A 21,853-nucleotide genomic window follows, 5' to 3' on the forward strand; every position below is an offset into this window, starting at 1 on the left:
ACCCATAACGTCAAGCCTGTAGGCAACCGTAAATCAGGGCCTGGTTTCTCATGACRGGGATTATGCATCCACATAAAGCAGCCTCTGCCCGGACAAGTGTACAACGTAACTGCTGTCCAAACACATCCCACTTCCTCACTACAGCTGACTCATAACTGCTTTTCAAAAACTCCCATAGGAACATTTCTTGCGGAATAAGAAGCAGATGTGTTTTCTTCTGGCCTCCATTTTGCAAGGAAAAAAGAAAATGGCACCAGCTCCAGCTCCCGCGGGGACCTGGCGGGCGCTGCAGGCTGGGCGACTCCCGCCGGGGCAGGACGAGGTCCCCGGGGGGAACCTGCTGTGGATCCGCCACAGGAGCGGTGCGCCTGCCCCGGCTGCCGCCCCCGAGCTGCCCCGCCGCCCCGGCGCGGCCTCGGCGGCCCAACCGCCGCGGCGAGGCGCGAGGGGGCAACAAGCGCCTCCCGCCCTCCCGAGGCGCCCCGGCCGCCGCACTGCGCATGCGTCTGCCGCCGGGCTGGGCTGCACCGCGCATGCGTGCGCCGCCGGGCCGCTCCGCGCAGCCCCGCGCCACGCGCCTCCTCCTTGCGGCTCCATCCGGGGACGTGGTGACATCATCGCCGCGGGCAAGGCGCGTAGCTTCCGCGCCCCTCGCGAGCCCGTCTCCGCATGCTCTGCATGTAGCCAATGAGAGAAGGGCGCCTCCCTGCCGCAGCGCCTTGTGGGAGCTGTAGTCCGAAGCGCCCTCCCCGCCCCCGCGGCGTCACAGCTACGCGTCCCCGTTTGCAGCGGGCCCGCCCCCCGCCCCTTGTGGGCCGGGCCAACGCTCAGGATGCCCAATGACAGCGCGGGTCAAAGGGCAGGGGGCGGGCGGCCCGGCCAATGGGAGCGGGCGGTGGCGGGAGGGGGCGGAGCCTGCTGTGTTTTGTTCGATTGCCATTGAGAAGCGTTGTTCATATGCGGAGGGGAGGCGGCGCGGCGCGGCCGGGCGCAGGTACCGGCTGCGGGCGCCCTGCGGGGGGGGGGGCGCGAGCGCAGGCGGCGGCCGTTATGCGGCGGGGAGGGGGGGCCGCCAACGGCCGCTAACGGCCGCGGGGGTGAGTGCGCCACGCACGCTCGAGGCGCGGCGGGAGGGGGGGAGCGAGGCCAGGCCCCTTCGTGAGCGCCGGGCCGAGGGAGTGGGGCGGCCCCCCGCGTGGGGTGGGCCGGGGCCGGCGGGGGGCTGCGGGGGCGTGCTGGAGCGGGCTGGGGAGGCTGTCACCCCCCAGCAGCACCCCATGGGGGCCTGAAGCTGCTGGCTCYGATACCCATCTGCCTCGCTGTATGTGTGCGTGTGTTTATTTTTGCCGTGAAGTCTAGAGAGACGTGATCCTTCCGCAGAGGCTCGAGGTAAAGGTTAGCTCCATTTTGCCCTCCCATTAGTTGAAGAGTCTGATAAACGYAAAACGGGAGCTGCCTAATGCTCTAGTGGAAGGAAAACTTATTAGTGTTAATAATCGCTGCTCGGGATGGAAATCAGGTTTGCTGCTTTTCAGTGCCGTGCACTGCAGAAGGAGGTGCCGCTCCAGGCGAGGGTTCTGGCCTGCCCAGCACGTTCCGGGGAGGGAAGGGGCTCTGGCGTTCGTGGAGACACGAGCCCTGTGCAGGCAGCCTTTTGTGAGATATTTGCATGTATACATATACATATCAAAGTGTTCRGAGACAATTCTTCCTTCTGTTGCTCAGGGATAGAGTTACGTCAGAGTAGGTACATGCTCTCAACAATAGCTGCAAACTACTGCAAGTGTTCTTATGATTCCTGGTAATAAGCTTTTTTTTTTTTTTTCATTATGAAAGTCAGTTTCTTATTTAAGGCTTAGAAGTATGAAGACCTGTTAGGTTCAAAAAAGCAAGTTTGAGATTTAAGAGTAAATATGCTGTTAGGTTGTGTTATTCTAGCTTTTCTAAGAGCAGTAACATGGCTTTGTTCTGAATATTTGACTTGTTAAAGGTCTCCTTTCCTGTGCAGCCTGCATGAAGGCTAAATAATATTGTGTACTTGAAATTTTGGATGCTTTTAAAGAGGTCACTTTAGGTCTCATGAGACGGCTGTTGTAGATGATCCTCTCATTTAGCATTGCGTCAGTTATCCTGACTCTTCTGGCGGAGATCTGAAAGTTAAGCCATTTTCTCTTTAGTTAAATCATGTAGCCATCATAACTATTCAGAAAATAGCTGTTACATAAATAGTGCCTTGTAGTAGTGTTAGAACTTTTGGGTTGCTCAGCTGAGAGTGGCTTGGTGAGTCAGCCCAGATAAGAGACTGGCTTTTAATGTGCATGCTGAGTTCTAGGCCTCAGGATGAGTTGAGCCAGCTGGTCAAATCTATTTTCTGGTTCACTGTGCTTACATTAAAATTAGCTCCTGAGAACAGTTATTACGGTCTTTACTGTTATGTTGCCTCCAATTCATATGCCTTACTGCAGTAAAATGTTTTTGTCAAAGCCATTTTTGGCAAGAACCAGTAAGTTTGTGTGGTGTGGCAAGCTAAAATGTTTTTTGGATATATTTTAGTTGTGAATTATCTGTTTGCTTTGAATCAGGCTTATGAAATCTGGAGTACAGTGTTCACTGAATAGTAAAAACTTTCCTAGTGAAATGTGGTTTTGMGATCTGGCTTTATTACTGATACAGTGTCCATGATCAAGCCAGAGGGCTTGTACTTTTGTAATTATTGCAAAGATTTTGAAATTTCCTGGAGATTTGCACTCAGAGGCGAGAGACTTCTTAGTTCCCTACATGTGGAATTCCAAGTAACTTAAAATAGGCTGAACTTTATATTGTTGACGTGGTACTCTTGATTAAAAAAAATTTTAATATGTATTTATTTCAAGTTTCTGGGAAATATTATCTGCATTAATGTGATACTTTTCAATGGTCTTTTTTTGTCAGTAACAGGATTCTACTCTTCCATCATATGGTAGTACATACTAGCTATTAGAYATGAATCTAAAATACTGATCTGCAAGATCACCCCTCTAATGATATCCTTTTAAGATATTCTGTGTTGCCATGCTCTGACTGTCCCCTAAAGGCCTCTACCAGACAGTTTGTAATGTACAGTTACTGTGTTCTGTCTTGAGAATGTAAAGCCAATTGAATAACTGAATATTTTAAAGCTGGTATAGTAGAACTTCTCCTGATTTTCTCTTGAATGCTACTTTATTGCGGGGTACTATGGTTTGAAAAGAGTTATCTGTTTGTATTCCCAACCATTTGAATTAAGGTTTGGAGGCTTAGGATAGGTCATAAAGCTATGTTTATGAAAATCTACGTGATAGATGGTCAGAAAGCTTGACACTGAGATACTATTTTCAATTTATTACATATGACTTTTTTTAAAAAAAAAAAACTGCTCTGTAAGATTTATTCTTTCTTACAGAAATTCCTCCAGAGTCTGGTAGCCATTATTGCAGCTCTCTTCCCCCCCCCCCCCTTTTGGTTCTTTCTCGTTTTCCCTTCTCTCTTTTTTTCACCCCCTTCCTCTAATGCTGTGCCCCCCTATCTACATTCCTTTGTGTTAACAGTGATGATGGCAGTTCTAGTCACCTCCTGTGGTTTGATAGATTATTCCCTTTGGAAACATTTGTACTTAAAACTTTCCAAACATGATTCTTTTTCCCCTAAATTTATGATGTTATTTTTGAGTTTTTTCTAAGAAATTGTCCTTTCTGTTTTGTGTTTTSAATTTTCTTAGTTTAGTAAGAAGTCTTGTTAAACCTTTAATGGAAAGTGTTAGTATTTGTCTTGACTAACATTTCTTTTTGCATATTTTGGAGGTGATAATATGCACAGCAAATTTGCCTTTTGGCAATAGTGAGTTTCCTTCTCCCCAGCAAATGTGCAGGCACTGGTGTGTGTGTTCTTTTTTTAAAAAATCCTCTGTTTACTATCAGTTTTTAATTTTTATTTCTTTAAAATAAACCTATTTGTCTATTTTTAGATCACTACATTTTTTGAGATCTGATATTTATGTAAGAATGATCTTATGGGTAAATGTTAATAAAACCTTAATTTGTCTTTAGTCTTACTGCATCAGTATCTAAAATTTAAAAATTTTGAAATATATTGTGGAAGGGCATGTAAGAGGCTCCTGTCTACTGTTCCTTCTTAAGTTATTTTGAACTCTTCTGTTCTTCAGAAACATCTGTTGTTTTCATGTAGATTCTATAAGAAGCATAAACTTAATGATAGTCGGGGTGTGGGGGGAAGAAGGGGAGCGCAAACCGAATGTGTGAAGTGCTATATGAGCATTTATGGAGGAGAAAAGGTTAATGAACAAAGGGAGTCCTGTTTCACTGATTCTAGGAAAGAAATTCAAGGATAGGATAGGAAAACAACTATCTAAGCTRTCTAAACTCATTGTAGTTAAATGGCTGGAATCTTTTTGGTAGGCAACCTGTTTTAGTCTGACTGCATATAGCTGAAAAGTAGCCCTTTATGCTGACAACTTATTTTTGATGTATCATGAAGTTTGTGGTTAATAGTATCTTGACTGTCAATGAACTGCTGTAATCCAGTGATGAAGGAGCTGAAACAAAAATCAAGTTTTGCWGTTTCCTAACTGCAAACACTCTGCTAGAGAGATTGAGGCAGTCACATTTTTCAGAAAATGATTTGCTTTAAGGATATTCTTTAAAATGTCAATTAAAAAAAAAACATATTTTAACACCTCAGCAGATTTTTTGTTTTACACATGATCTGTAGTAATCAAACTSGATATTGCAGCATTATATGATTATAGAGGAATCTGAAATCAAGGATTGAAAATYAGCTCTTAAATATTGCCTTTCTTACCTTTTGTGCTGGTTTGACTTTTGTGTTTGTTCAGTTTGGGGAAATAATGTTATCAGTAAGCTGTCAAGAAACTCCTAAACTATTAATATTTTTTGCAGTAGGCAGGAATAACTTCTGAAGGCCTTATTTCTACTGATTTTTAGGTTGGGGGAGTGGGAAGTACGCAGGGTTGTTACTAAATGCATTATTTAGGTTATGACTGTTAGGTTACTGATACCAATATTTTTTTATGTAAATAGTTGAAAGTAATGTTTTTAAAATACGAAATATTTAAATTATTTTAAATGTAAAAAAAAAAATCATTGGGTTGTAAAAACTAATTGGCTTTCCTCTCTTTGAACTTGATTATATCTTATTGAAACAGAGTATCATTTATTTTATGGTTGTTTTGTGTTAGTAATAAGAGCAAGGTTTATGATTAGCCAATATTAGCACTATYCCTCTGATTTGGCATTGCTACGCTTCAAGTTTCTGTGGAAAAAATAAACTCTAGTGTAGTTAAGTACTGGAAAAATACTTTCAGTAATTGGTCAAATTATAGGGCTAGAGCTTTCGACCTACTCAAAGACCCTTGCTCAGTGCCAGTAACAGTAATTGCTCTTCAACTTGTGAAAGTCTGTACAGATAGAACTAGGAGTGTGAAATTAGCTCTAGGCAAAAGTATTGTTTAATGGGAGAAGTGTCATTTGCAAAACTCTCTGTATACTGAGATATATGTCACTGGAAAAAGCATTTGAGAAGGGAGAAAGCTGTTTCTCCATTTGCTCAGCTTTAGTTATTAGACCGCAGCTGGCCTAGAAGGGTTTGATGAGCATTGCTACAGCGTTGTCTGTACCTTTACTTTTGTGCTTTGGACTATTTGAGATGTGTAGTGCTAGAAGACAGGGTCTGCGCTCTTATCTGAAGGATATTTTTCTTTAACACCCACCATCCTAGGCAATTGCTTTGGTGTTGAYTTGTTAATACATGTCTCATGGGCTTAAGAAAGATCACATTTGCAATATAGTGATTTCTGTTTTAAAGTTTGGGTGGACCAACTTTAAAAATGCACATGCACACRCTTTACTGTCCTAAACCTCAGACAAGACTGGTGACATTAATGAGAAGAATAGAAACTTCTGCTAGTGTTAATTAAATTCAGGTCTATTATTTCCATCTCGGATAACTTTCAGCAGCATTAATGCCTTCAAGGATTTTGGAGGGAGAAAAATCCTTAATTTCTAGGGTAAATGTGGTTTTTACCCTAATTGGGTAATTCAAATTATTATTTCAACATCTTAAATTTTTGCTGTATATTTTGTGGTGATGCAAATAGTACTAAATCATGCCTTTATTACTGAACACATAGATTATGTGCATCACCTTCACTGTAGCTGCACGTTTTGTAGTAGGAAAGTATTCCTGATTTGCTTTCATTTTATACRCAGTGGTTACTAGTAGATACTGCATGGTTTGACTTCTTCCATTCCATTTTTGTCATTCAAAGTTTGCTTATAGGGCAAATCCTTCTTTTAAAGATACTACTGTCATTAATTCTCTCTCCCTTCCCRCTGAAAAATTCACTGGTCTGTCTTTGCTCATGTTTTTTGTTGATTTGACCTCTTTCTGTTTTAGAGGTGTGGAAGTACAGCATACTTGTTAAAGAAGCATGCAAGTGGCAGAAAAACCCCAAGACCTTCAGATCAGTCAAACCCTGTTGCTTTGTCAACGTTGAGTCCAAAAATGTCCTTAGCACGCAGAGCATGAAAAGGGTTTTTCTGTGTTTTTAATTTAGAGGCGTAGGCATGATCTAGAATGTGAATCACTGCAGAGTTGTGCAAATATGCTCCAGGCCGAATGGATCCAGGTTTGCTGGTTTCTATCTCCTTTGCAGCTCAGTGTTTGTTATACAACACATGGATGGTTGCAGAGGTTGCAGGTGCCCTTTATATTGCTTTTGTATGAACCAGCTTTGCTTTCATAATATAGGAGACTTCTGTTCTACACTTTGGGGTGTGTGATTTTTTTTAAGTGGTGATATGTGTTTAGGCACCTAGAATCTGTTTGTATGGCTAAGTAGTCTYTTGATGAAGTGACAGTTAAATAATACAGTCCTGAACTAGAAACYTTTTGGCTTTATTTGCCACTACTGTTAGACTAGCTTAATTATTGTTCATTATGTCCTATTTGGAATTGAGTGAATTGAATGTAGTAGTATATAAACTTGCCTTAGGACTACTACTATGCTCCAGAGTTCAGTTTGATGCAGCATTTAGTGAGAAAGGAGAAACATAAATTGGCTAAAGTATGTGACTTATTTGTTCTTGTGGAGGAGGGAAAGGAGTGGGAACCTAAACCTTATCTTCCCATTATTGTTTTATTTTTGTCATCGTTTGAGGCTTGATGAGTTTGAGAAGCCTACCTATCTTGGGGGCTTAAGTTTAAGTGCCGTACCTTACTGTAAGGGGCTGTTGAAAGATAAGATACAGTGACAGAGTTACTGTTTGGAAGAGGATACTGCTCTTGCTGGAACATATGGATGAAGTTTAGCTTGTTTGCTTCTCCAGGGGGGTGTGTGGTAGTGCACTGGAGCTGGCTACGTGTGTGCTTGGTTATTTCATAGCTGTCCATTAGCGCTACATCCTGAGCAGACCTGTTTGCTTGAATATTTGAATAAGATACAGTTGAACTGTTGGAGGGTAGCATGGGCTATGCTATTTTTATTCTCTTGTTTCACAAGTCTGTTCAGAAAGATGACATTATAACAAATTAGAGAGGTCCCTGGACCTCTCTAGTTTCTAGTGCTGAAAATACTAAGTTTTTTTTTTTCCTTTCTCTCTAGCAGCTTGTATCTAACTGTTGTGTGATTGTTTTGTGCTTAAACTGTTACTTAGAGTTCATTCTGCATTTTGGTGACTCTGAATTTTTACAGCTTAAATGTGAACATGCAACTTTTCTCAGCCACAGATTTCTTTGTGATTGGCTGTAGCTAGTGCTCTCTGCTTCAACTCCCCATCTGTAAAATCTAGAATATGTTAGTTTTCATTTTGGAGGATTTAGTTTACATACATGGGGAGTCTTAACTGAAGGCTGTAATTGTAGTGAAGGATGAATATATTTTTGTGAGGATATGTGACACTGCATCAGTGAAAACTATTTTATCACTTGCAGAAATGCTTGTTCTAGCCTATTGGAGATGCTCAGGAAGATGTGTGTGCATGTGTGTGCAGCCTAATGATTCTGATGCCTGTTGGTGYGAGGGGAAATGTACCACAGTGGTGCTAGAAAATTACTTACTACCACGAGAGATGACTTGGGTTGATTTATTTCTGTATAAAGAAAATGTGTGGCAGCTGTGACTTTTTTCCTTTTGTTGTAAAGTAACTGGAATRTGCAAATGCTGGGCTAGGAATCTTGAAGTTGCAATTTGAACAATCAAAAGGCCAACTTCTGACTCATTCAGAATGTGCCTATCCAGTAAGAGGATAGGCAAAGACATAATAGCTTGAAACTGAGATAGTCTTAACAAAAGTAGAGCTGAAAAGTGTATAGGTTAGGTGGGTCCCCTGCTCCATGATGGAATCACATGTATTTAATGTGATTCTTAAAAGATGTTTGAGTAGTTTTCAAGTTCCTCCACACTCCAACACTTAGCTCAGCATTAGAATTTTTGTGAATGTGAAACTCGACACTTCCCTTGTTGTATTTGAAGTTTACTCCCCAATCCCGCGTGTATGTGAAGGATAGCTATTCTTTTTTTCCCTGGGGTATTCTTTTAAAAATATTTGAACTAGTATTTGTCATGTTTCTGTTTCCTGCATGTTCTGTTTYCCCCCCTCCAAACATAGAGCCTTGTGGTACTCTTGGCCTGAATAAATGTAGTGTGTTCAGTTCTTCCTGGGAGGTCATGGGTTTTTCAGCTCTGATCATTCTTGTTCTTTTCCAAACTCTACAGTTAGTTCACATTGGTATTTAAGTGTGGTTCTTAAAGCCCAGCTTTGTCCTCCAGCTGAGGCTTTCCCGTGAGCGAAGCAGAGAAACTGTTTCACGTGCCCTGGAGCTGACATTGCTGTTTATGCATCCCCATACATTTGACTTCCTTACAACAGCTTAACACTTGTTTCAAGATCAGCTTGTTGATCCAGTGTAACCAACAGCTTTCTTCTGAAGGACTCATCTTGCTATTTGCTCAGTAGATTATTTCARTCTGAGTACTTTCTTTTTTTTTTCTTCTTACCTGTCCCTATTGAATTGTATCTTACATTTCAGAACAGATTTACAATTTGTCAGAATTATGCAGAAAATTAATTCTGTCTTACAGTTCTTCCTACCTTTGTCCACTGTATGACAAGCCTACTCTTGTTTCCCACCATCTGTTGCTGGTAATGAAATCAGTGACTGGAACTGGGCTCCTGTTTGGTGCATTCTCACATGCTTGCYGAGCCCTCAATAACTGCTCTCTTGGTGCAGTTATCTGACAAGTTTTGCATTCACTATAGATTGCTCTGCTTACATCAGAAGTGTTTTGAAAGTCCAGATGTGTGAATTCAGTAAGTTCTGTCCTATCTCTAAAGTTCTTATTTGACATTAGAGTAACAGGTTTTGCTTTGATATGTGATCCCTGATGAGCCTGCTGGATGCTACTTACCTCCTTGTTAACTTTAATTCTTAAAACAGTTTGTGTGCATATTGTCTTTTTCTTCTCAGAATTCTGCTGAAATCTGGGGGGATTGCAGGCAAGTAAAATGAATTTGACTTTTTACTTGTTCTGAAGGCACACCTGGAGTGAAGGCAGACTTCGCTTCTGAAAGTGATGTCCAAAAACATTTTWAAAAAAATCCTGACTCTATTCAAATTTATGATATTGCAGCCTAAATATGGTATCTTGCGAATACTTCCCGGTGTTATGGAGTCACTCTGAAGCCATCAGTAGTTATTGTGAAGTGTGGGTTATTTTAAGCTTTCCCTTCTTATGATAATATTTCTTTTACATTGCAAGCTAGGAATGGGAATATAACTTTCATTTTTTTTAGGATACTTCTTCCATTAATTTTTTGCTGAGCCTTCTGTAGTAGCAACACTCTGCTGAAAACTTGTTTCTCATGACTTCTCCCTTACTACACTACATTAAAACTTGCCCTTCACAGAGAAGGGTTTCCTTGAGCCCTGTTTCTGTCAAGTTGTGTAAATACTTTTCACTTGTTGCTCCTCCAGCTTCTGTCTGTGTAAAGTTTCAAAGTATTCAAAGTATTCACATCTTCACCTTCTGGTAATTTCCTCAAGTCTCACTCTGATCATAGCACTGACTAGTGCCTACATATGCAGGAGTTTATCCTTCTCACCGAGATACATTTAAGTGCARTTAAGCACTGCAGTGCCTCTAGAACAAGTTCCTTTCCAGTTTTGATACAACTACCTACAAGTTGTAGTACCTTGTCTTACAACCATTCTTAGGCTTTTCATTATGTGCTCTAAAGAGACAGACATCTGTTTTTCAAAATCATGCTGCAATTCAGTGGGAGTTTAGTCTGATAACCCTTTTCCAAAACTGCCTAATGCTTGTTATAGGACTGTAGTTAAGATTGCTTAAGTCATTTTAATCTACAATGCATTTCCAAAAAAGTAAGGCAACATCTATTGGAATTGAGGCGTTAGAGGTGACATGAATGGTAAAATGTGTATTGAGCATGGCTTTGAACATTAGCACTTGTTTGCATTTTTGTATGAGAGGAAGTATAGTTGCTTATTTTTAACTGTACAAAAAAAGTAGAGGGATTCTTTTTTGCTGGTATTTGTGTAATGCTGTATCTTTATTAAAAAAAAAAGTTGCATGGTAGTTCTGCAARTTTAAGATAAAAGTAGTTTCATACTAGATCTTTTATTTATTTTGTCTGTGGAATGGTGGGTCTGAGAAGAAGCTCCCTGTCTTGCTGAGGTGGTGACTGATGTGGAATGGGGGTGTGATTCCTATCTTCAGGTTGGATACTCAGGATAGAATTTCTTTGCTTAGCTTCTGATAGCTCCTTTAATGATCGAAAGAAATGATGGGGATTTTGCTTTTAGGATGCAGCTGATGTTTGTTTAGCTGGATGCATCCAACTGTCAGTGATTTCTTAATTGATTAAACATATATGTTGAGACTATCTAATCAAGCTTCACCAGTTTCTAACACAATAAAGCATGAAACTAGCTGCTTTTGGGTGGAACCTGAGACTAAACTTATGTACCTGCTGTTAATCAAAATCTTTATTAAATTAAAACTATATTAAATGAACTAGAATAATTGAAGAAATATTCCAAACAGCTTTTGCATTTCAGATGAATTTAATTGAAAGCAAAATAATATTTGACCCTAATGATCCCAACTGTGTGATCACGGTTTCCATGAGGGCTTTGGAACAACTAAGCAGGTGGGGGAAGCCTTCTCTTCCCCCTCCCTCACTTTTTGGTTGAATGTGAGGTCTGAGAAGATCAAATAAAACCAAATCTGTTTCTGAATTCTGAACCAATTACTGAAGTAACTGTTAAACTGAGCTGAACTGAAATGAAGAAAATGCTTTCTGCACCTGTAGAAAAGACTGCAGCTGCCAAAAGCTGGTTATCATTGCAATGCTTTTTGAGTCCAGGTGCTCAGCTGATGACTTCCTTAACTCAGTGGTTTGGCTTTTCAAAAGTTCAGAAAACATTTTACTGTTTTATACAGACTAGTATACCTAAATCTTGGCATGACTGAAGCAGTCAGAATCCCAGATGTAATTTCAGARGCTTATTTTAAAGTGTGTCTAAATAAAGCATCTTTCTCAGCAGTGTTGAAAGATCATTTGGAAGACCGAAAGTTTTCGGGTGAAGAGCTGAAAGGACAAACTTGTATCTGTTACTGTTGACTTTATCAGATAAATCTTTACTGTTTTGTCCTGCAGCTTGGTTAACAGAAGCTGATCTTGCAGTGATCTGTAAACATAAGCGTGCAATTGGGAGGACACAGATTTCCTTTCTAAATGCACGTAGTCCTGTCTTCTTTTGCACTATGTTGCCTGCAGATATATGTTTGACTTACTAGCCAAGTGACTTCACCTGTTTAAWACTGCCAAACTTCTGTCTACATCAGAGAAGACTCTAAAACAGCTCCCACCCCCATTTGCACAGAGGTGACATATCTTGTGTTTTTGACTCAACTAATAAATCATTTTTTTCTGCCATGTTCAGACTTGAAGTACAGTCCACAATATTTGTGTCCTGATCAGCATCTTGTGTACACTTGCATCTCATATGGAAGGGTGTTTTTTTTTTTTTTTTTTTTTTTTTTTTTTTTTTTTTTTTTTTTTTTTTTTTTTTTTTTTTTTTTTTTTTTTTTTTTTTTGCATTAAGGCTTTATATGCTCTATTGTGAGTAGATTCCATGATCTGCAGTACTAGTGACTACTTTGAATCCACTTTGGTAATGGATCTATCCATAGAACTTGCTTGTAGAACTAGTGACTCATTTGTTAAACAACTGATAGTGTTGAGGTAGTGCAAAATGAAAGAACTGATCTTTCATCAAGCAAGAAAGTCTGAAATTTACTACTTTCAGTGCTTAAAAATGATGTATTTGAAACAGTTAATTTTAAACTATTCTTTCTTGACTTAGCATAAATGTTGTCTTATGTGATGTAACTTCATTTTTCTTGTGAAGTTTCTTATACTTCATGTAATTGTTACGAAAGTTTTCCCTAAATACCTACTGCAATTCTGCACCCTTTAGTTTGTGTATTGACCTCTAACATAGCATTTCCTGAATCCAGCTGTTCAGTGTGCTATTAAAGGCTAAATACATAGACAAAGAAAGCAGTTACTTTGCTTTTGGAATGGTCTAACGACCTTGCAAGTCTTAAGCTACATAGCTCAACTGAATTTATTTTTACTGAAGTAGCCTAAGCCTTGTAAGAGCGATGTCCATGATGACACTTCAGGCAACATCTGAAATGAATGCTGAGAGTGCACACAATATCATGTACTTTCTTCTTTGTAGTTCATTCTCTTATGGTTGTGGATTTTGCTTTCTGGTCTGCTCATACTTTGAGCATATTTGATTTCTTTCTGAGAGTTCATGAAAGATGACAAAAAGAAAAACAGATTTGTGTGGTAGAGTAGTACATATGTAATGTGGACCTCTTCAAAGATTTCACCATGAGAAGGCTTCTAGAGATGTGCAAAGCAAAAGTTGGAAGCCAACATACAGTAAGTTGCAATAAAGTGTAGTTTAGCACACCAAAGATAAGTCACTAAGGAGCATCAGCAACAACTCTTTCAAATTACCATTCTGTTTTATTTTTTTTTTCTGGTATTCATAGTGTGAATGTCTGAGATGGTTTAAGTATCGAGCTTTTTTTTTTTTAATAACAATGTGCAGTCTTTAAAATTTGCATTCTAATGGATCATGTAACTAGAATGATGTTTTAAAATTTGATTCCTGACTGTATCTCTCCCTGGGGTCTTGAAGTGTTGTCACCTGCCAGATGAATAATAATTATTACTGTTTTTCTTGAAGCTTTCTTGAGTGACAGATTACAGATGTTCAGCTATGATTGAGAATAAGTTTAGGCCAGGAAAGGGAACTTGACTTGTCTGTTGAGCGTGATATCTCATATCAGTACAGTGCACTTCCATGCTTTTTCAAGATAGATGATATAGCAGAAAGCTTTAACTACTGCATGCAAACTTGTACACTATCTTACTTTGCATAGATCTTGCTGTAATTTACTTTGTTAGACTCCTTCTGGATTTTATATAAAAACATGTAAATAATGCATCTGTTTGAAGCTGCTAAAACAAGAATACACACTACATAATCGATATGTGCYATTCGGTACAGTTACACAATGAACTTCCGGAGAGCTATAATTCTGAGGCATCAAACTTGAAACTTCTCTTACTACATTAAATTGGGTATAGGACTTTGTACCAGGAGAGGGAAACGCTGATTTTAATCTGAAGCATTACGCCAGTGAAGAGGTGGAGGTGTTTGGGGGGGGGGGGGAACGTACCTGCATATTTACAGAATGCTACTAATAACATACATTTAAGGCTTATAGACATGTGAGTTCGTCTAAATTTAGCAGTATCTTTAAATCCCAGCTATTCTATTTACTGAAAAATACTTAGGCTACCATAGGCTCTTTGTTTTTAAAATTCATAGTAGTCACAACCTAATGTTATGGAGACTTCCCTGTGTGCAGATTATACAGCTCATTAGGTCCCAGCAATGCCAGGAAGAGCATCTTAACACAAATGTTTTTCACCTGGCCTGAGGCCTCCAGCAAGAACATTCCATGCTCTAGGATCATAAAAACAAACTTACTAGTTAAACTTTTTATTTTAAACAAGTCAACCAGATGTCTAAAACTCTTCAGTGTAAACCTGAAGGGAAATGGGAGGAGGTTTATTACCTGTGTGTGTGTTTTGGGAGCAGGAGGTATGTAGGAGACTTGCATAATTCCTCAACTCAAAGCCCATAGGGTTTAGTAACAGAGCAGTACTTTAGTACTGATACTTGAATTTTTCATGGGAGTGTGATGCGGTATACATCACTGTTGCTATTCTACAGTTTAGGGCTCTCTGCTATATGCTGTCAGACCAGAGTTTATTTTTTAAGGATGTGTATGTGCTCATGTCTATTCTAACACCACCTACTTTTTTTGTAGGTGTTTTGCCGTTAAAATTAGTTCTCCCCCCCCCTTTTTTTTTCCGCTGTCTTTTTTTCGACTGATGGAGTGAAGCAAATACCGTAGTGGTAAAGCCCACTAATCTTTACCTTTGTATTCTCCTTCAGGGCCCCACCACAAGCCTCAGAGTAAAATAAAATCTTGTGGACCTTATATAACCTGGATGATATGCTTTAGTGGGAGCATGGTAGATTTAATTTGGTGGTATGTGTATCTTTTCAAACACCGATAYGCATATAAATTATTTCCAGTGAATCTGAGCAACTTTTTATCTTAGAGGCTTTGTATACTAAGCATTTATATACTTCCTTTGAGTTTAACTGGAGTGTTTATAAGAACAGTATATGGAGCTGGAAATAATCTGTATACGAGAACAGCCTAAGATCCAAATAAACTTGTTCTCCTAATGTCATGGACTGAAATCTGCAGAAATACTCTGAACTGGTGCCTGCCTGGATAAGTAACTCGGAACAAAGACAATAATATTTAGTTTGAATTAATAATGACTGTTAACACATTAAGTTCATAATTACAGTAAAAGCAAGGGGCTTGGAATCCATGTAGAAAAGCCTCAGTAGACCAGATTTCCTGTACCTCAAGCCAGTACAAAAATAGTTTTGTGCTTTCTGCTGTAATGCTGAGAAGAGAGAGAAAAAGAATTTGACTTGCGCATTGTGGGAAGCTGAGTGGTCACAGGCTAATGCTGATAGCTGGTACAAATGGAGCTCCAGGTACAGTAGATGTAAATATCCTTCAACAAAATTGATAAAATCTTTGTCTGTTGTTTAAATAGGACTGGATTCTTTTAAGGCAGAGAATGTAAGTGACAAATCTTGGATCAGGCACGAGACACGGCTCATCTGTTGTCCTCTCTGACAAAGGTACTTGGAAAGGTGCAGGATGATTTGTCCGTGATCCAAATGGTACATCTTCCTAAGTTATTAAAGAGGAGCCTAAAACCTGGGAGATTGCTAAAGCTTAATATTGCTATCTTGTATGAGTATGAAAAGCTGTAACCTCTGGAGGTGGGTTACATTCTTATCCATAGTTTGTGTGGTGGTACAATTCCTCTCTTAAGGGAATTACTTTTTCCATTCATACGTATCTGCAGCGTACTTCACTACTACTAATTCCATTGCTATGAGAAATACACTTTATAAACTGGGGTGAAGGCCTAACATCTCTTATTTCATGCTTTCTTCTGCTTTCTGGAAGGAGATTTTCTTCCTGGTATAAAAACAGAACCAAACTATACCACCTGACAGTAACTTGAGAAATAAAGGATAGTATTTCTTGTGAACAGTTCATTGTGTAACAGAGTTAAAGGTTCAGTTTCTWTTAAAATTTTATAAAACAATTTTAAGTCTCTTCGTATTTGTTTCTCAGACACGCTGGATGGATTCTACATCTGAAAAACTAAAATCTCCTCCATATTACCTTTAACCTTCTTCCAGCCCAACATCTGGCTGGGAATTTTGCAAACAGGAAACCACCATCTTAAGCCAGATGTTTACCCAAATTACATCTGGTGCTTCTGCTTGCAGGTTTTCTCCATCTCACACAGGAGGAAAAACTTTGGGAAACAAAGTCTGTTTTCCAATCAGAAAACTGAGTACTGTATGTTACTTCATGAATTCAAACAGTTTTCCATAATGCATTGCTTTTTTTGTCAAGTAAAACAGGGTCTGAATGCTATATTTAGTGGTTTAGGCTTTGCTCCCTTCTCACAGGTACTCACAGCAGAAGTGTGGGAGAGGAGTGCTAATGCATGTGTAGGATGCAGTCTTATTTTTGGTACTGGTTTGTGTTTTGTCATAGTGGTCTCGGTGACCGGTTGCAGTTGTTGTTAAAATTACGGTGCTTTAGGGTCATGCAGCAAAGTTCTGGGTTCCATGCTGATTTTCTGCATTTAGCTAAGGCAAGCAGACCCAGTATTTATCCTGTTCTATCACTGGAGGTAATAACAAGCCAAATCCTTGCTTGTCAGCGTTAGAATAGTGAAATATAATCCTGTCTTGCACAATAAGTGAGGTTTGTTCTTCAGTGGACGCTTCTGAGCTCTTGATATTGCTTATGCTTCCTGAGCCTGTGGAATATCTGAGGAATTTAACTCTGGTATCTATCCCTTAATATAAAGGATGCCTTCCAGTGTATTTTTTTTTCTTGCCCCTTCTGCAGTTCTTTGCTGATGTTGTGGCAACCTTAATCCAAGCTTGAAGACTTCATAATATTGAAGTTTCCTTCTAATAAAAAATGGCTTATRAAAGCTCTGTGTGGAGGAGCTGAAAGATGATTCTGTAGTTCAAGAAATATCTTCTTAGCCTTTAAAAGAACCTCTGAACTGCAGATGTTGGAACTAACTTCTTTGGTTTCATTTTTGTTCTAGCATGTGTAGGGAGTGTTGTCAAACCTCACCTTATTTTGTGTTACGTGCACTCTTCATGGACAGGATCTACTATTTAAACAGGATTTACTAGACACTCGTGAAACTAATTCTGTGGAAGGAAAAATACCCTTTTTTTCACCACCTTTGGATAACAAATTAATTCTATCAGTCTAATATATAAGCCTGAATTTTCTGTAGAAAACTTAAACATGAGCATAACAGGATGCTAGTTAATTGTGTTAAGCGAGGATCCCTGAAGTATAAGATACTCTAATGAGCTGGAAACAGAAGTGTTCTGCCATCAGTAGTGTTTTTTTTCTAGTACCTGTCCTCCAGACCATTGATGGACAATTCTGTAGTTGCAGGAGACTCTCTAATTGTTAGACTTCAGCTGCCATTTTGGAAGACTGAAGGAAGAAAACCTCTCTATTAGTGCTAACAAGCATTAAGTCCAAGTAATTCTCTTCAAATGCTTGCTATCAAGAACTTCCTGGGCTCAAAATTGCTGCTAATAGATTTATATTATGAGAAATGCTTAGCCCCTCAGAACTTACTAGCATTATGGTAAATAGATGGGTAGTTCTATAAGTAAAATATGCAAAATTTTAGTTTCCAAATGGAAGTAGAAATGTATTGTGTAGTTCTCAGATGGCATAAAATGTTAATTTTACAGTTTGTAGAAAGCTGGTCTTCTAGTTGTAATTGAGGCAAGACTAAGCTGAGATGGGACAGGCAAAAAATATGTTAGCTTGAACAGCTTTCTGTGATATTTCACATACTTCTTGAAATGCTTCATGGATGCTGCAGAAAACGCCAGGAGACCAAAAAAAAAAAAAAGTCTTCCATTTAGAGTCTAGTAGCAAAATTTATCTGGATCTGGAATTAGTACTGCTGGAGTGATTAGCACTTTGGCTTGCTGAAGCAGAGATAATATTTTAAAGGACCTACTTATCTGAATAGGAATTTTAACTCTAGCTAATCCTTCTCTTTTGGCATCTGGCTAAGTAAGTCTTTACAGGATTGTTGGTGATAGGGGTTCTGTACATCTCTCTAAATGAAAAGTAGGAAATAATGTGAAGAAGTGGGGAAGAGCGACCTCTTTGTTATTACTGGAGGTAATAACCAACTGGTTTTGAGCCAGCAATGTGCCCTTGTGGCCAGGAAGGCCAATGGTCTACTGGGGTGCATTAGGAAGACTGTTGCCAGCAGGTCGAGGGAGGTGATCCTKCCCCTCTVCTCAGCCCTGGRGAGGCCTCATCTCGAGTACTGTGSCCAGTTCTGGGCTCCCCAGTACAAGAGAGACATGAAGCTACTGGCGAGAGTCCAACATAGGGCTACAAAGATSATCAGAGGGCTGGAGCACCTGCCCTAGGAGGAACGGCTGYGAGAGCTGGGCCTCTTCAGCCTGGGCRAGAGAAGACTGAGGGGGGATCTTATCAATGTGTATAAGTACCTGAAGGGAGGGTGTCAAGGGGACRGGGACAAACTCTCTTCAGTTGACCCATGTGACAGGACAAGAGGCAACGGGCAGAAATTGAAGCACAGGAAGYTCTGCCTGACCGTGAGGGGGAATTTCTTCACTGAGAGTGACRGAGCACTGGMACAGGTTGCCCAGAGAGGTTGTGGAGTCTCCTTCTCTGGAGATGTTCAAGGCCCGCCTGGATGCARCCCTGTCTACCATGCTCTAGGTGACCCTGTTGAGCAGGGAGGTTGGACTAGGTGATCTCCAGAGGTCCCTTCCAACCCTACTGATTCTATGATTCTACTGGGTAATATTAGTCCGTTAGGTCAAACTATGGAGTTTGTTTCATCAAGAAACCCTTTTACGTTTATCTTATGGGAAATCGTTTGAAATATTTTGATCTTTTCATCTTTATCTAAGATGAAACTTCCAGAAACTGAGGAGAAATTGTTTGAAGTATTTAAAACAAATGTATTTTTTTTTCCCAGTGAGATGAACTATTGATGGAACATTTTGTCCTGCAATATGCAGGGGAGGAGGAGTGGGCTGGAAATGATTCTGGCTGCCTTGTTCTTTTAAAGCCAAGCAGAAGCTTTTGAATTGGCTTTATATTCTTTATCAGAACTCATCATCAGTCAGATGCAGTCCCTGCCATCCTTTAACTGATTGGGTTTTCTTTATTTTCAGTAGTCTTTCCCTCCCCTCCCCCCCAAAAAAAAAACAATGACATCACCAAGAAGATAAAAGAAACATGTCACAAATTCTCTCTTTCCCCCTCCTGCTCTTTGTGGAAATTTTTAAGGCATTACAACTTCTAGCTGTAGGTTAAGAAATAAAACGTCATTTCTTTAGTAGTACTACAGAGATGGAGTAATAAATCTAACCTTCAGATTTCAGAATATTTGTTGTAGAATAAAGCTTTAAATCAGAAATGAAGGAATCAGCATCACCATCAGAGCTCATTCTCAAACTGAAAAGTGTTAACTTTGGCTTGCGGTTGCATTTGGAGGCTTTCCTATGTATTCAATTTCTTTTATTCTTTCAGATTAACTTCTAACCTGTCTTCCAGCAGTTAAAAATAGTTTTCCTCAACACACACACACAGTTTATGGGATACTTATTAGATTAAGTCTCTCCCAGAACACAGAGAGAGACTAAGGTCATCTGTTATGCATGTTTATCTTGGGTAGCTCAGCTTTCTCACTTTTTTTTAACCTAATCAGGCTCCATWATGGATGATGTGCTAAGGAAGCGATGGCCCTAATCTTCCTGGACCTTGTCCAGCTCTCTTTTAAAGAGGTGGTGGTGTTACCTGAAGACGTGGAGGGTCTTAGTGTTTGAGCTTGTGTGCCAGCTCACCTGCTTACAACTGTGTAGAGTCTTGGTGACAGCTAAGACGGGCATCCCTGGGTTACGCTTATATTATAGGCTGTAGAGGAAGTGGGGATCAAGTTGGACTTGAAGGCACAACTCAGTTGCACTAAGAGCCATGCTGTGGGGTTGCTGAAGAAAAGCAAATTCAGCAGGATCCTCATTGCCCTAGCAAAAATGGTCAAATTGCCTATTGTTAAAAATGCAATTAGTTTGAAGTGCCAAGCAGTTTGAGAGAGATTCAGCCTGGTATGTATAAATTGCATGATAAGGAGAAATTGAAAAAGAATGTTGGTTGCCTTTAACCAATTCCAAGAAGAGCTCTTGATGGAAAAAGTACATAAAATGAAGAGCTTACCATTTCTATGGCTACATTAGATACAAACTGCAGCAGTGGCTCTTGAAACAACAACAAAGAATGAAGCTACTGTGAGGAATTTTCTGTTATGAATGGAACTTGCGGTTGGATGTTGAGGGCCAAGAGCTTCTAAGGCTTAACAGTATGTTAATACATGAGTGAATCTCTTGTGTCCTAAAAACCAATATTAATAAAGATGAGAAGCAATTTCTTGGAGAGTATTAAGTGAGTGAATTGGAGTGAGTGAAACTTTTGTCACTGAGAGGAAAGGTGCTGAGGCTGCAGTGGAGATTGCAGATCCATATGAACTTGTAGCAGTCTGACTAGGCAAAGCGTGAACTGAAAAGGGATAATAGGAACAAAACGTGCTTTGGAATGGAAGATCTAATTCCTAATTATAGGAGAATCTGCTTGGCTCAGTGTGAGGAATGCTTGTATCGGATAGCTTTGTTGTGTGGCTTTTTTCTTTTTGAAGCTATAGTTAGACGGGGACTTCAGTTAGCAGCTCCAGCCTCCCACAGTGTCCCTGCATAAATGTTTGTGTTCATTTCTTCATGGCGAACCAGACTGGGGAACTGATCCAGCTGGAAAACAACCTTTACTAAAAACAAAAGTAAATGTGTTGTGTTGTTTTCCAACTAGAAAAATTCTTTGATCTAATTTCTTTGTGTAGTAGCACAAATACTTGTGCTGGCATACCACAGAGGGTAATAAACAGCCGGAGAAGAAAACAGGAACATGTGTTGGCAGTTGAGCATGGCAGAATGATGGCAGCTGAGACATATCAAACCGCAACCTAGAATAACTTTCATTTATAAACATCTGTTTAAATGATATAAACATCATTGATTGTGTCATTATTAGTAAGAGGCATAGCCTGGTAGAAACAGATTTGTAGAGTAAAACAGTACTGATGCCAGCAGCATAGGCACATTGTGGTCGTGGTAGCTTGCTTCAGACTGGCATTAGTCAAGGGCTGTGTGCTGGACACCTAACGGTGTCTGGAGTGCACCTTCTGGTTTAGTTTCACAGCAGATTCCTTTTGGATGAGACCAGACCATGATGTGAACCAAAGCACATTAAGGAAGGATGAGGAGGGGAGTTCAGTTCCAAACCACGATTCTGATCTGAGTTATAACTCGTACTTTAGACTTTGTGCCTGGTATGGAAAAATGGAAATTCCTCATCAGATGAGTGGTAACAAGTTGACGGGAAGGCTTGTCTAGGTAACACAACTTTTTCATCCTTGTTGTATTTGCTCTGTCCCATGTAACCCTTAAGTACATGCATTTAAAAAAAATCCTTTCTTAATGGAGTGTGTCTCATTAGGAAGAAAGAACAACGATGTTGGTAAATGTTAGCTTCTAAAATGAGAAGCAAATTATTTGGAATCTATTTTTGTGTTCCAGAAGAGATTGGATTACGCACTGTCAGAAAAAGCCTAGATGGTTATAACTCTAATATTTTTCAGTATCTAATACAGTATGTGTATGTGGATGATCGTTGTACATATCAATTTGATTTTGAAAGTTCCATGTTATTATGATTGTAAAGTTTTCCCTTCCCTTTACCCTCTCATGCAACTGAATGTTTGCTTCATTAATGAAAGACTAGTATCCTTCTTTATTCTCTTTATTCTTGTTCATATAATTCAGACTTCAAATTTTTCAGWGAAACTAGGAAAATATAAATACATTATAGTAGTCTCTTCACAGACCAAAGTTTCTTCCTCCCTCTTGTTGATATTTTTATTGGATT

At 39.7% G+C, this 21,853-nt stretch overlaps 1 protein-coding gene across 1 annotated transcript in view; it reads left to right on the forward strand.

Annotated features, from left to right (window-relative positions):
- Positions 1-944: 944 nt before the first annotated feature.
- The window catches only part of FAM53A (family with sequence similarity 53 member A), a 76,554-nt gene continuing 55,645 nt past the window's right edge, over positions 945-21,853 (forward strand). The window contains exon 1 of the mRNA XM_085309679.1: positions 945-994. The gene's annotated coding sequence lies outside the window, so the exon portion shown is untranslated. The remainder of the gene's footprint in view (positions 995-21,853) is intronic.

This window comes from Rhea americana, unplaced genomic scaffold (assembly GCF_003343005.1).
Source record: "Rhea americana isolate MKP2758 unplaced genomic scaffold, rheAme1 scaffold_30, whole genome shotgun sequence".
Lineage (NCBI taxonomy): Eukaryota > Metazoa > Chordata > Aves > Rheiformes > Rheidae > Rhea > Rhea americana.